Here is a 16272-nt window from a genome sequence, read left to right on the forward strand (position 1 = left end):
CCTCATTGCCCGGGGAAATAAGAGTCTTCATTGTCTGCTGGAAGCTTTAGCAAGAAGGCTGGAGAGAGCTGGAGTGCACAACTGTCTGATCTTAACGGGAATTTTATAGCAAACTCCGAGGCCAGCAACTTACAGTGCTTTTCTCTGGCACGAATCATCAGTGCTATATGAGGTATCAGCTTATCTAATGAAACTGTACTCTGCTAGTAGGATTTTCCTTTATCGTGATGCATGTCTGCTCCCACCGCCAGTATGTTGTCAGATTATGCCAGCAGAATCCGTTTTATTTTTTAGTAATTGCTTGAAAGTTTATTTGATTTTATTGATCTGGGTTATCATTAGAGCTGACATCTTATCTCCCTCCCTGATCACGTAAGGATTTGTGTCAGGAGTATACGCTCTCCAGCATGACATCTCCACACGAATCTTGCAGCGCAGTGGCTGCAAGGGTTTTCCTTTTCCTTTTCCTTTTCCTTTTCCTTTTCCTTTTCCTTTTCCTTTTCCTTTTCCCTTTTCCCTTTTCCCTTTTCCCTTTTCCCTTTTCGCTTTTCCCTTTTTCCTTTTCCTGCTGATCATCCGGTGGAGGCGGTGGAGTCGCTCCTCCAGGAGAATGTGCCAAGTCTGCTGGTGCCTCTTGTTGCTGGAGCCAGCGTGCCATGCACAGCAATGATGTCTGAACACCTGGCCAGTTCCTCCAGCAGCACCAGTACAAGGCACACAGTGGTCTCAGGATCTGCTCAGCGTGGTGTGCGTGTGCATGGCCTCAGAAAACCACTGCTCGGTGGCAAAAGTTTGTGACAGCATGACCCGGGCGAGGACAAGGGAATGTCTGCTTCCCTGCATGCAGCTGGCAGTCAGCTCCAGTGGGACAAATCCAGCCTCTCACGTGGGACCTGAGGATATTTTGCTTGCAGGCTCAGCCCCGCTCCTTTGGATCCCATCACTCGCACAGTTTGGTGACAAAATCCTTTTGCACCATACAAGCTGGCAGCAGCCCAGCTCTACGTGCCTGTTCCCGTCGCCGGTCACTCACCCAGCATGGTGAGAAACTTGCTGCCTCTTGGAAAGGTGGTAGCTCCTCAGTCCCTCTGGAGGCCAGGTCGCTGCCAGTGCCATGCTCTTGCACTGCATCTTACGGGTGTCCTCTGCAGCAGGGTGCAGCTCAGAGCCACAGGGTCCCTGAGGCTGGAGGCATCTCCAGAGGCTGCCTGGCCCAAGCCCTGCTCAAAGCAAGGTCGCCTATAGCCAGTTGCCTGGGACTGTGTCCGGCTGGGACTGGGGTATCTCCACAGATGGAAGCTCCATGGCCTCTTTGGGCAACCAGTTCCAACATTCAGCCATCCTCAAGAGTGAAGAAGCAGTTTTCTTCTGTTGCCGTGGAACTTTCCGTGTCTGGGTGCGGGCACTGCTGAGAAGAGCCTGGCTCCTGCAACTTTGTTCCCCTGCTGGGTGTTTTTTATACATGGAGATATGACACCCACCCCCGACCCCCACCCCCAGCCTTTTCTTTCCTCAACTCCTGTGCTGGTCAAAAACTGTGTCGTCAGGCCGGGCACAAAAGGGATTGCACTTGAAGCCTGCTCCTAATGCCCACAGCTTCCTCCCCTGGATCACCCCATCTCAAGCGTAACTTGGAGCCCCGGGTCCTGGCATCGTGGGCTTGTGCGCTTGATTTTAAAAAGGCATTCCATGAGCACGGGAAGAAATGAAGCTTGATTCCCCGTGAGTTTCTTCCTTGTGGATGACCGCCTTCAGTGTTGAAGGAGGTGGACGCCTCACTGAAGTGTTCCCCGGGGATGAGGACAGAGGGGGTGAAGGCACTGACCATAAGACTCGAGATTGCAATGCAGCCCTCCCCTCCACGCGTCATTGGCAAGGTCCTGGCCCTCTACACATCCACCTTTTGCCCCAACGGCTGTAGAAATGCGGCTCACATCTCCAGACACAGAGGGCAAATCAGAGTGGTCCAACTTTTTTCCAAGCCCTCGTGGTTTTTGAGCCAGCGAGTTGGGAGTGGGAGGAGGACAGCGTGCCTGATGCCGTCTCTTTGACTAGAGGGGGGTGCAGTCTTGGTACCTCACCTTCCATTGCGGGGGGTGTCAGGAGTGCCTGCTGACACACCCTCCCTGCAGGGATGAAGGTTTGTGACGTCTGCCCACCTCTGCTGACCCTTCCCTAACGTGCATGGGACTTCCATCCACTTTTCATCCCAGCCTGGCCAGCAGTCCTGCTTGCTCAAGCTGGGCACAAGGTGGGGGAGCAGGGCCAGTGCCCTTGCAAGGGATGGAGCGATGCCTCCTCTGTGGTTGCTGCTGGTCCTGCTGGAGAGGCACCCAGGCACCTGGAGCACCAGCCAGCTCCTGCTCAGCCAGCGCTTGTGGAGGTAGGAGGAGACTGGGAGTGCTGCGGGAGAGCTGGAGGGACTGGGGCAGGACCGTGAAGCCGGGTCTGGGGGAAAGGGGTGGCATGGGGGCAGCTGCAGGGAGGTGTGAAGGGCTGTAGGAAATCGGGCAGTAGATTGTACGGCACATCCCAAGGGGTGTGCAGCTGCCCCACCACTGCAGGGACCAAAGCAGTTTGAAGCCATGCCTGAGCATCCCTTGAGGGCAGAGAGCAGCAGCTTGGTGCTCCCATCCCCCTGCCCACTCCCCAGGCTGGCCGGTCCCAGCTGCTTTGGACCTTTCAGAGCAGGGGTACCAGTGAGCCACCCCAAGAAATAACCCCTATTAATTAGCGCTTCACCTGGACCCAGAAGTTGTGCCCTCGGGCAAAACACGTGGGCAGTGACTATTTCTGAGCCTGAACGGGCTCAGATGAGCAGATGAGTGTTCAGTCTGTTTGAGACCCCTCTGTCACCTGGCTCGAGGGCACACCACAGCCCTACGAAGAGAAGGAGCTATTTCCTTCCCTCTTTTTTACACTGAATGTCATTCAACCTGCCGTTCTCTTCTTCCTCTTGTCCCATGGGACAAACTGGATAGCAATTCCCAGTTTCCCATTTTGGTGTTTTGTAAATAGTACACGCATGTATATGCGTATAAAAACCCACACAGGCAGAGATATATGCATCATTTACATGTCGTATTTTCTGTATTTCCTCTAATTCCCTTCTTTTGGTGAAATGCCAGCCTGCGCTGCCTCTCCGCGGTACCCCCCTGGCCAGCTTCTCCGCTCCTCTGTGCACACCATGACAATGAATACGTCAGGCGTAGCCCCCACAGCATCTTTAGCCGTCACAGTATTCCCATCCCACCTTTTCCTTCGGAATCATTTTCCTGCTGTGTATGAGCCGTCATCGCCTCAGCCGGGGCAGGCCACTGACGTGGGTGGCTGTGGGGAGTCCAGCCCGGCCTCCCCGCTGCCTCTGCCTGCTCCTCATGGCTCTGCACCCGCCACTGCTCCACCGACACCTCTGCCATTGACCCGCCTTTGCTGGCTCCTTCTGAAATGCTGCACAGTGTCCATCAGCGCGCCTGACCTGGGGATGCCTTGTAGCCTTTCCTTGTCCTACCCTGCTTTGCTTCACCCCGGAGTTTCAGCATCATCAAAGCAGTTAGTTAATTGGTCTCTCATGTGTGACCTGGCATCTTTCCTGTTATCTGGACACCCTGGTGAAAACTGAGCGGTAAATAAATTCTGGTTTTACCATCTGCTTTGTTTCAGACAGTCCTGCAGACCATTTCACCCCTGGGAAACTCTGCAGAGCTCTGCAAAGCCTGTCTGAAAGCTGAAATGAGAGAGAGGAACAGATGCCGTGTCTTTCTCCACTTGTTGGCAGACGGCTGGGCTGCTGCTGGAGGAGCAAGGACACTGGGTATGTCCCAGCCAGGTCCAGGTCCAGCTTTTCTTTCCCCCTGTGCAAACTTGCAAGGGTTTGTCTTCGCAGCTAGCACATCAATGCTGTCACAACTGGAAAAGCCTTATTGTGGGAATAGCCTCCCTGAATGCTGTTTTCACGTTTCCCCTGTATGAGGCTGTTCTGAAGGCTTCGCTTATATTTTTTCCTGCCACTGGGCTTGGTGCAAAGAGAGCCAGCTCACCGTCTGGGTCAGAAGGCAGCTGTAGGAGACGTGTCTGAGCTTTGCCCAGCCTCTGCGAGCCACGGGCTGCTTGCCAGCAAGGCCAGGGAGCTGCCATAAGTTGAGCAACAGCTTCTGCCAGTGACTTGGGGGGGGTGTACTCCACCAGAGGAGGTGGAAAAATCACCTCTTGGGTACAGCAGGACCTTGATGGCATTTTAGAGTGCATGTCAGGGCAGGAGAAAGACAAGCACTGGCTTTCACTACATGAAGGTGATGTCTTTCAAAATACAAGAACCCCCTGGCAAAGTTTGCAGCCTTCCAGAGGATACAGGAGTGTGGAGGTGTGGCAGTTCCTTGCAAAAAGCCAGCACAACAGCTGGGTCTCCATCTGTCCAGCTATCCCACCCCACCCCCATCCCATCCCATCCCATCCCATCCCATCGCTTCCCATCTCATCCCATCCCATCCCACCCCATTCCCAGCATGCCGTCCTATGCTCCATCAGTAATTTTTCTTGTCATCGCCAGTACGTGGTGATGGGAAGGTTTGGGTCCATGTAAGGGCTTCATGTGTGCTCCCACAGGCCCTCATCTCTCCTTCCCCCCATCACCTGAAGGCTCCAAGCTCTACTCCGTATGGTGTCTCAGCACCTACACGCATGGAGGTGGGACTGCCCCGACCCACGGAGAGCCACGGCCCTTTGGGGTTGCTTCTCCTAATGCATTCACTTCCCATGCTCCTTCTCACCACCCTTGGATCTCCAGGACTTCTCCTTGGACAGAGGGACCTGTGGGAGCATACTGCCCACCCAGCTGGGGCCGAGGGCAGCAGGAGCCTGGCTTTTCCCATCCTGTGCCAGTCTGAGCTTCCCTCCATGGCTACTCCTGCTTGCCTCGCTGTGCCCGCAGCAGAGGTGGCTCCTCTCCACGGTGCAGGTTGCACAGCCGGGGGTTTCGCATGCGGCACACGAGGCGCAGGGCACTGCCATTTCAGGCTCTGTGATGTTCAGAAGTCGATTAGCCCGAGGAGAGTCTGACTTTACTGGAGGGCGAATGTGTACTTGGGCTGTTAGGCTATTATCACAAGATTATTTTTAAAATTTTTTCAAAAGTTTCCTGTAGGGACAAAAAAACATACCGTCTCCATTAGGGATTTCAACCACACTGGTTTCTTTAATCCTTCTTAAGGGATAGCTAAGATTTTTTATTTAGGAGCAACCGAAACCTTTGGGCAATGCTGTTCTAAGGAGCAATATTTGAATTTTCCTTTCTTAAAAGAGACAACTGCCACCTTTAAAAGAAGGCTCAAAGCTCTACCTGGGGAGAATTCACAGCGGAAGACCAAGCTCAGCACCAGTTGCCTTCGTGCAGTGTCCTGGCTGGGCCTGGGCCACCGCGCTGGGTCTCTGCTGGCCAGGGGATGCAGCTCCTGGGGTCTTCCCCGTGCTGACTCCTGCCCTCCCCTTCCCCTTTCCCAGTGGCTCGATGGACAAAGCCAAACCACTGCTGGTTGCCTCCTGGCTGGGCTGGCCCGGAGAGGCGGCAGAAGTGGGGCTGCTGGATTTTCACAGCAGGCATCTGCTCCGTATGGTGTCTCAGGGTGTTTTCGGGGGCACCAGGGAGGACCCCGCCGGGGGGGTGGGGGGAACAACCAGCACACACAGCGGGGCCCAGAGAGCTGCGAGAGAGGAGCGAGCTCTGGTTCTTGTCATTAGGCTGCCCGAGCAGCCGTCCCCAGACGCGCTGGGGGGGGGGGGGGGGGGGCACAGTCCTGCGAGGGCAGGAGGTGGTGACCCTTGCCAGCCTGGCGAGAGGGATGGGTGTCCCGGCCAGCAGCGCTGGCTCTGCCTGGCACGGCCCCCCCATGCCGCCCTGCGCCTGCCCAGGATGGCACCAGGCTGCCCTGACACGCGTCCTGCAGCCGCGGCTCAGCTGTCCCTGTGTGTCCCCACAGGTCGCGTCTGCTTCCCCCGTGTCCCCCTTCCCCAGCTGAAAGCGGCTGGACGAAGCTGGGTTGGTTAAGCTGGGGCTGCAGCTCCCGAGGCGATGGAGGGTTTGTTAATCGCCACGCTCCTCCTGGGCAGGCTGCAGGCGTGCTGACGGCAGTGGGACCATTTTCGGGCAGATCTCGTCCTGTCCCAGGATGACCCGCTGTCCCCCAGTCTTACCAGAGGAGCTCCTATGCTGGGTTTGCATTGCTGCCATCGCTTGCCAGGGATGCTGGAGGACGCTTGTCTGGGGGATGCTTGACACCTGTGTTTTAGCATTGCCGTTATAGGCCGGCCCACAAGTTGGTCTTTGACTGCGTGACGTGGATACCACACATGGAGAAATGGTCAGCCTGCTCTGCTGCCCACACCTGTGGCTCTCCCAGCGCTTCACATTGTGCTAGGTGAAGGGCCAAGGGCAAGTGCATCCCAGTCCCGTGCTCTCCATCCTGCTGAAACTGCCGGGAAGCGACCTCCAGCCCATGGTCCTCTGCAAACCGCCTTGGTGGGGAGAGCTTGGAAAGGCAACGAGGCACACGTGGGAGCAAATCTTCTAAACGGGAGCAAAACGACGGCTCCTGGCTGTATCGTGAGGAGGCATTGTTTGCCGTGCATCAGTGCCGATTACCAAAACAAGCCTTCCTCCTTTTAATGCTCTTTCAATAAAAATATAACAGCGTGCTCATGGTAACTACCTGCAGCAGGGTGAGGGGAAGAGGGACTGAACGCAGCAAAAGCAAGCAGGCTACGGTTAACAAAGAAGCATTTAGAATAAAAATAAAAAAGGCAGGCAGATGGCATGAATATTAGTGCATGAAAATGACTAACACTCTGAGAATTTCCCAGTGTACTTCTGACTGGTTTGGGCTTGCTTTTATAATTAATTTATGGAAAGCACCTAAATTGGGAATAAACACAATCTCGCAAATCCCTTCTAATCTCTGCCTGTATTTTTGAAATGATACCCTGAAGGTATAGTTAGTTACAATGATTAAACTGTTTTCCTTTTAAGAATTAAAAGGGACTTTTTTCATGCGATTGTGCAGAACATTAATGGTCAGGACCAAACTCAGAACAGTTTTAGATGTGATCTATTGTTGGAAATGCCCGGATGGGGGCATTTCCCCATTGGACCACTGGATGCTAAATCTGCCAATGTTTTCATTTTGTATTCATGTATTTTAATGCAAAATATGACCTGGTATGTTGTCAGTCACCTAATGACTCGAAGCATTCTGACTCTAGCATCAATTTGGAACCCCCCTTTAAAAGGAAAAAAAAAAAAAAAAATTTTCATGAAGTTGCTGCTTCTCTGTGACAATAAAACCAGAACTCCCTCCCCCGGGGAAGGATGTGCAGAAAGTGCTCGGGGAGGTGGCGCAGCGCGAACAATGGGGGACCTGGAGTGCGCTGCTGGTTCTTGGTCTCTGGGTGCACGCGGGAACAAGCTGTTCCTTTGCAGCCCTGCACACGAGGAGAAGCCTGTGGAGATACGGGCTTTGCTCCACAGTCACCGCTGCCTCACAGGGGGGGTTTCTGCTGGCTGCTGCTGCTGGCTGCAGAGGAGAGAAGCAGCAAGAGGCAGACAGGCAGAGCCGTGCCCTCTCCTGCCATCCCTTTGTGCCCGTGCACCGGCAAGCGGCAGGAGGAGAATAATGTGTGCAGTGGAGACCCTGGCCAGGCAGACCAGGGGGATGAGGGTGGGGGCCGCCTGGTGCAGTGGTGGCTGCTGATGGCGCAGCTCACCGACTCATGCTGATCTGCAGGCTGGTCCCCAGGCCTCGTTTTTCCTCTGCACCGCTGTGCATTGAGGCTTTGCTGCACCTCGCTATGACCCCAGTGGTGTGGCACTGGGCCCGTTTGGGATCCGCTGCTGTGGGCATATAGTGACAGCGCTGGCCTGAGGAGGGAGAGCGTGCCACTGAAATTTCAGCATTGTTGGTGGCCATGGGGCTGGGCTCCAGGAGGGGTCCAGCAGAGAGAACATGAGGGTGCGGGAAGGAAGCGAGGTTTTTATTACATGGCTTATCGTGTTTCAACATGGAAATCAAGGTAAGAATTACCCAGGGCACAACCGGTCCCTTTGATTTGGCCTTTGCAGCTCAGTCATGCATAGGAGAAACCTTTCCCTTGTTCCCTGCAGCAGCATCTCCTTGTAATGGCTAATGGGAAAATATCGTGGCAGTGAAAAACTCTCTCACCCTCATAAACACAATGACAAGGCTAAGTGATCCGTCTGCAGTGCAAGCAGGGTGTTTGGGCTGCATGTCTCAGATGAATGCTTCCCATTTTGCAGGCTGTTTGCATGTGCTTTATGAGCTCCAGTAGTAATTCAGGCAACTGCCAGACAGATGACAAGAGAGGAGACTGGCAGAGGATGCCATGGCTCTGGCTGCCGTGGGTGCCACCAAAGGGGGCATGCCTCGGACCTCTCATTCCCCAGGGGTGGCCAGAAGCCACCCGGCTGGGAGGGTGAGCTTTGGCAGCAGCCCCTGAGGCTGCCTGTGCTGCAGCATCTCCATGCCCTTGTGCCAGTGCTGGGCACAGCCCTTGTGGCGCTGCTCCCTGCAGCGCTGCCTGTGTCCCCCCCGGGGGCTGCAGCTTTGTCCTGCGCTGCAGCTGCACCTTGCTGGAGTGGAGGCCAGAAGCTGGGCTGGTTTGTACGTCTCCACCAGGGTATTTACTTCTCTCCCGTCGCAGCTCTTTGTTCGATCGCAACCTTCCCGGGGGTCCGCATATTTGGTTTTGCTGAACAGTTCTCTCCTACGTGTAGGATCGGTGGGGTTTAACATAGTTTTTCTGTTCCTTGGGGAAAAAGAAAGGAGAGTGAGGAAGATTGAATGTGATCTTTGCTTTCCGAATATTGCTGCAGTAATTAAAATGCTTTGGAGAAGGTGTTCTGTTCCCTGAAGTAATAAATAGTTTTGACTGTTTTGCCCCATTAATTGCATATTAGTTAAATACGTGTATTTTATAACATGCGTATTCACTCACCTGCTTACTCTGACAGCTAAATGCATATTTAAATATGCATTATACCCTTTAATGCATAGTAATTATTTGGTAGAGAGCGAAGACTCTTTCTGAGCAGTCCCTTTCAAGGGAGCGGCTGTTTGCGTGCGCAGTCTCGTGCTGACTCTGGAAGGCAAACTGTGACAGGTCTGCTGAGGTCACGGAGCATGGCTGGGCTGCGTGCGCTGCTTCAGCTCACGGCACCCCGCTGCAGCCCCGGGGCACGCATGCTGTGCCCGCAAGGCGCTTGGGGACTTGTGCCCGCTGCCCCGCAGCCTTCCCCCTTGCGCACCTCTCGCAGCGGCCACCTTGTCTTCTCCACGCCTAGGGCAGGCGCTTGCAGAGCAAGCACGCGGCTTTGACAAAGGGTCAGCCTTTTCGGGGTGAAAGGAAGAACTGGTGATGGTGCCCTGGGCTGGCCTCAGCCCACGGCTCTGCTGGGGGACGCCGGCGGGTGACAGACACCTTGCCAGTGCAGCAGCATCGGGTGGTGGCACAGGGTCCATGTGCGCGTTGTGTGAAAGAAAGCGTTGGCTGGGAAGGGGCTGGAGGGCTTGCTTGGATTCCTTTTTCTGCTCCACATCTCAGCAAAAGAGGCCCTTGTTTCAGATGCCCGAGGTCAGCGCAGGCTCTTGAGCTGGCCACCAGCTTGCTAAAGCGACAGCTCCTGCTAACCGTAGCTGGGCACTTCGCGTTCTCAGATTTTGTAGTAAACGCCACTTGCATGCTTTCGGTGGCCACAGTCAGCTGGCATGCCAAGCCAGGAGACGCCTTGAGGGGAGCAGAACCAGCAGTGTCTGGGACAGGACAAGCCATTTCCATGGCTGCTGTCCCCTCCCAGGATTACATGGGTTTTCTTTTGGACTGTAGTGCATGACAGCAAGAGCTCAGCAGAATCATCATCACTTAGGGAGGGTGGAGATGCCTTTCATTAGGTCACTTGGCAACTGAGGGGGTCTCTGCATGTCTGAAAGCCCACCCGCCTTTCTCAAGTACACTCAGATGTTGCCTCCTGCAACAGGACCCTGATCTCCTACCGCTGCACTGGGGAAGAACAGCCAGCAGCTACTGGCGGCCGAACCAGCACTCTGTTCAAGACAAAGTAATGAGCTGGTGCAAGCGACGTCTTTGCTGGGGGCGGGTGAGTGAGCAGTTGCACCACCTCCCTGCCTCCAGCTGCTGCTTCCAGCTGCAGCCTGAGCAGTCCGCACATTGAGGAGTGGAGGTGGTGGTGGTGGTGGGGCGATACGCATGCTCCCATCCCTCAGAGCACTGCCTCTGTGGTTGCCTCCTCCTTGGCAGTGCCTCCCTCCCTCCTTGCACAGCCCAGCAGCCCCTGCTTTGCAGCCGTGGTGCTGCTTTCCAGCCCTTGCACCCTCCCAGATGCAGCATTTGGCTTTTGAGCCAGCAAGACTGCAAGGAAGGGGGTCCACAGCCTTTACGTGGCGTGGTACTGGGCCAGCTTTCCCATCCCTGAAAGGGAGGGGGTCCCAGCCCTGTGCTTGGGGTCCTTCCAGCGGGATGTTTGCTTGTGCTGGCTATGTCCTCACCACAGCCATCGGCCTCGGGCGAGATTGCTCCTTGAGCTGGAGTCAATGGTGCAGTGTGGCACCAGTCCTGTTCCCCGGGTGGATGCCCCTTGGCAGTGCCACGGCTGCGCCCTGCCTCCCCGGGCGCTGCGGCCAGCCCTGGCGGCACCACTGCTCCGACGTGGCGGCGTTTCCAGTGAGGGGTCCGGCTGCAGACTTCTTAAGAACAATGGAGTCCTACTGTATGGTACCAGATTGTACATCAAAACTATTATTTCCAACATCTCTGGCTTAATTGTAAAACTATAATACAAATGACATTGGGGGTTTGCTGGAGTTAAATTTTAATAGCAAGCCAGTGCCCTTTTAATGACATTTTATACATTTAAATTGGGCATGATCCCTTTGGGAACAGTAATTTTATTCATGGAGATTATGTCTAATTTGAATATAAAAACACCACTAAAAAGATATTGGATTTGCTATTTTTCACTTGCAGGAGCTCCGGAGTCCAATCTTCCCAACCGACTGGGCTTTGGTGGATTAATAAAAAAAAAACAACCCCCACCCCCCACCCCAACTTCCACCCAGCCAAGTGTTGTACAGAGATCTACGTGCATGCGACCGTCACCACCCCAGCTTGGCGGCCTGGCTGGCTGATGCCCGCCCTTGCCAGGCATGGAGCGATGAGGGGAAGAAGCCACCCAGGATGGACCACTTCTGAGGCCGGTGCAGCTGTGCTGTGCACCTGCACGAGCTCTTGGGGACGGCGACGGCCTCTGGCACCGCTAGTCTTTCCCCCTCCCCGGGCCGGCCACAGCCTCTACATGTCAGCACTCAATCCCTGTGACTTCTGTCAAAGCGGCAGATCGCTTGGTCGTGGTGGGTCCTTGCCCCACCGAGGGCAGTACGGGCCCAGCCGCCTCTCTGCTTCGGGGGCGGCAGTCCTGCTTGTCTTTATTGCAACAGCCAAGTTCAAGAGGAACGGCCTACAGGCAGAGCACCTCGGGGGCACGTCACCAGCCCGCACTCACTGCCCGCTGTGCGTGAGGGACCCTCAGTGGCTCAGGGCGCTCTTGAGAGCAAATACGGTCTTGATGAGCTGAACACTCTTCCAACCCAAGTGATTCTATGAGAGGATGCTTGCACACAACCAGTGCTGAGTGGCCGGTCACCAGGGCACCTAGGGTGGCTGCTGCTGGCTCTTGCAGAGGCCAGCTGGCTTTAGTGGGGAGGATGCTGAGCAGGAAGGCACCAACTTTGTACGACACACGTTTGAGCCCTCTCCATCGGTGAGGCCGGCCCTGGTGGGGATCGGGGCTGTTTCGGTGCTCACCACTCTTCTGGCAGTACCTCGCTGTGCAGAGCATGTGTTCGCTCCGCATGGTGCTGCAGGAGGCAGACAGCTGGTGGGCAGGTGAGATCTGCAGATGCAAAATAGCTCTGCCGCTGCCTGGGGACCAGAATAAAACTTCCAGGGTTGCAAAATCCCTTAGCTTGATGGGGAGCGGGAAGGGAGACTTGGCTTGCACAGGAGAAGCAGGTGCTGGTGAGGACCTGGAGGCTGCCGCGGTGGCCAGCCGGGCTGCTTTAAGCGTGTTGCGTTAGTCAGCACACGGGGCTGCGTGCAACCCTCCCTGGCTACGAGCTGTATCCTTCAGCACAGCAGAGCCGATAACGGTGCCGACGCTGCTGCGCGTCTGCACAAAGCTGCAGCCTCGTCTCTGAGCCAGGATAAACTGTTTGGCCTTCGGACAAGATTATTTCTGTTCAGAGCAGGATGGTTATCACTTAATTGAAAATAATTATCCAATGCAAATTGGCTTCAAGTTGGCAGGCCGAGTTGAGAAGATGGCGCATTTCCAAGCTGTCCCGAGGAGGGCTGAGGATGGTGGCATGGGACTGGCCGCGGGGCTGGAGGAGGATGCTGCGGGGGGCAGAGCTTCCCTTTGCAACACCCACATAAGGAAACGAGGAAAACGGTGGGGTTCATCCTGCCTGCCTGGTGATTTCATGCACTGGGGTCCTCCAGTTTGCTTTTCCAAAGCTCGGACAAGCTTTGAATCTCCCCCCCGAGAGCGGGAAGCACCAGTCCGTCTTGGGGAAGCGGGCAGCCAGCTGCCAGCATGGGCAGAAAGGAGACGAGATGGCAGCTTTGGCCCCGGGTTGGCTCAGTTATCACCCCACTGGGAGCTGCAGGGGTCGGGCATATCATTTGGTAAAAGAGTGCGTGGTTGTGAGAAGGTGCCAACACCAATAACTCATCCTGGCGATGTGCACCTGGGATTTCTTCACACAGAGGATCCAGCTCTCCTGCTGCTGTCGGTCAGGATTGCTGCGGTTGTGTCCAAGGGATGGAGACAGCTGGCACTGTAGAGGGGCTGGGCCATGTCCAGGATGCGGAAACCTTTGGAGAACCAGGCAGAAACAGACCCTCTGGTGCCTTGGCTGGGCTTGTGCTGTTTTTACTATGGACAAGCACCCGTCATTCAGTATGTCACCTGCATCCGCATGCTGTCGCCAGCAACATCTTCTAAGGAGAACCAGAGATCCCCACATCTCTCTGTGAGGTTTCCCCCACCCCAACCTCCCCAACACCCGCTGAACCTTCCACTTGTGGAGTTCCTGTGGCCACCCTTGCCTGCAGGCTCCACGGGCCACAGTCAGCCTGAGGAAGGGCATCTGCCAGGGAAGACCCTACCCTGTGGACATCTCCTGGGGACTCATCCTGCCCTGAGTCAATGTGGGCACGTGTCTGGTGAGGAGCCTTCGGGCTTTTGTTCTGATGCGGCGGTGCTCTGCTGTCTGTCTGCCATGGGGAAAGCCAGCGGGGCCAGCCAGAGCCCTCGGAAAGGCACAGGCATCCCGCTTGTCCGAGGCCATCTGCACCAGCAGGGACAAGCCCTCCACGGTGAACAGACCCCGGGGCAGAGCCTGGTTCTTTGGCTTCCCCTTTGAAGGGAAATGCAGGAGCGCTCACCCCATCAGCTCCCACTCCTCTTCCCTGTCCTGCTTCTTGCGTACAGGCGTGTAAGCCGGCACAGCCACACATGCAGGGAGGGCTGGCAGAGGAAAGCAGCGACAGGTGATGGATCAGACACGGCACTGGCCGAATCCAGGTGGCGTCTGCATGTCCATGCTGCCGTCCCACCAGCAAGGACCCCCACCTGAGGTCCAGGGGCTCTCTGCAGCCATGCTGCCTTTGGTGTTTTCTCCTCTCCCTTTTTTTTTTTCCTGCCTGAACGGGTTTGGATTACACAAGAGCCTCCTGAATGTACACAACGCCTCTGGCAGTGCACAAACACACAAGAGGATACTGAGGTTTCACAACAGTTTTTATATGATTTGACCAGACTGGTACAAGGTTAATTAAAAACCCCAATGTTTAAATGCAGTTTCATCACAAGAAGTGTAAAATGCTTCTGCAAGAATCTCTGTCAGGCCTTTTCAAAGATTATGTACTTTACCCGGCAAAGCATAATTAGACACAGTCAAATATTGTCCCGGTTAAAGACTATTAATTTTCCTTACATTTGTCATGAATTAATTTTTTCTGGCTGTATCAACAGTGTTTCCTTTATAAATACAACTGGCTCCTTTACATTGAAAAATTAAATTTGCTTTGATAATGAACTGAGGTGCTAATAATCATTTTGCAATGCAAAAAACAGTGCAGTTACTGGCTGCCGTGCCAGGTAGTGCCACAGGCACTTGTAACTGGTGGACACATGAAGACAGTGAAGAGCTGCTCGGGGTCGCAGGGATAAAAGCGGCCCTGGCTGGAGAGCGGAGCAGTGCTGCGGGGCCGTGAGTGCTCGGTCGGTCCCCTCCGTCTCCGCCAGGACCACCGGGCAGGGGCTGGCGGGGCTGTGCCAGGCATCCTGTGGGCTGGACCCTGCTTTGCTGCACTCATCCACCCAGGTGGCTGCAGGGCTCTTTTGTGCCATGAGCTGCAGCCTTACCTTGATTTCCATTTTGCAGCAGCGCTCCTGCCTGCTGACAGGGTGCCAGTGCCTTGTCCCTGCCCAGATGCCACTGTCCTGCCACCACCACCATCGCACAGCTGCCCTGTTCCCCTTCTGCAGTTCCCGGCTCTCCCAGCATTGCCTGCACATCTGCTGTGAATGCCTGATGCCCACAAGGCTTGGAAAAACTATGCCAGGGCAACTGGGGCTTTCTTTCCCTCTCTAGGACACCCTCATCCATGCCAGCAGCAAGGAGCAGAAGGGACACACAGCTGCCAGCTTAAGACAGCTGGCGGAAGCAAAATGACAGGAGATAAAGACAGCTAATTTTGTCCCGCTCTCTGCAGGCAGTGCGGCTGCAGCTACATTCGGTGCTTGCTGGCTCAACAGCTCATCTGGGGGATACTGACTCGCCTCTGCCCTCGTGGGACAAACCCACCACGGCAAATCCACATCTCGCCCCATAGCGAGGAAACGGTCCCAAAACAGGGTGGCTTCCACCCTGTCTGCCTTGCTTTGGCAGGAAGCATCCACAGCTGCCTCCCTGCATGGATGTGGCCTCCAGCTGCTCCTGTGGCACAGAGCAGCATCCCCTAACTGGCTCCCAGGTGGATGCCATGGCTGGGCGCACGCCCTCCTGCAGCCCAGCTCACCAGCACAATGCCGCCCCACCAGTCCTGCCCATCTGCCTGCCACTGCTCCACTCCGTTCACCTCTGCCAGCAGAGACAACATCTACGTGTGGCGCTGGGGCCCTGAGTTAAGGAAGAGGGCCAAAGCCAGCAAGCTCCATCGCAAAGCACAACAAATTAAATCCCAGTCATGATCACGCTCTGCAAATGACTCACAGCAAGAGATTACTTCTTGGCAAAGAGAAAGGGCTGAAAGCTCCACGTGCTCTGGCAAGCCTGCCAAGACAGCGGTGTAGCTGCAGCTCCTTGCCTGAGAGGGAAGGAGAATGGTTTTAGGGGTGACGGGGCCATGCCTGTGCTCAGCTCCTGTTTGTGTGGGAGGTCTTAGGTATAGGTGTCCGGCCTTTGTCCTCCCACCAACAAAACGGGGGGATAACAGCTCCCTCCATAGCCCCCCAGCCTGTGCGCCCCCAGCTCCAGGACACCCCACTCCACCTGCTCCCACTGCAGCCTCTGCCTGGGCAGGACTGGGACACGGCTCTGTACTGTGGTGCCCCGATGCCACGGCGAGCTCTGGAACCAACGTTTTGCTGCAGGACGCCTGGGACCAACATTTTCACCAGTTTGCTGACAAACTGGGTGCCAGCCTGGAGAGCTGTCGTGTCCAAGACAGACTAACCAGCACTGCTGCTGGAGGAACAGCGCCAGCCCCAAGGAGGTAGCACACGCTCCAGTCAGACCAGCACGGGATCCCGCACCTCACCGGCGGCGTTGTCTGACGGGGGAACTCTGAATTTTGTCCCTGCTATCAGCAGCATGCTGCTCACGCGTGGTGCTTCCCTGATCTGGCACTGGCGACACGGGAGCAGGTTACGGTTCTGCTGTGGGTTCCAGACCTCTTTGCTGGGGGTGTGCAGGAGGGCTCCAGGCCAGGATGCAGCTGCGGTGCCCCAGCATCACCGGCTGCACGGTGCACAACTGAAATGTTGGTCACTGCTCCCCACGGTGCAGCACAGGGTGGCTGCGTAGCTCGGACACGCTTGGTTAAATGACTTTCCCAGCAGAATCTACAAGAGCTGGTGCCTTGAGAGACAGAGATGCCGACATTTTTAGGCAGACGTTAGTG

Source organism: Falco biarmicus, chromosome Z (genome assembly GCF_023638135.1).
Source record: "Falco biarmicus isolate bFalBia1 chromosome Z, bFalBia1.pri, whole genome shotgun sequence".
Classification (NCBI taxonomy): Eukaryota; Metazoa; Chordata; class Aves; order Falconiformes; family Falconidae; genus Falco; species Falco biarmicus.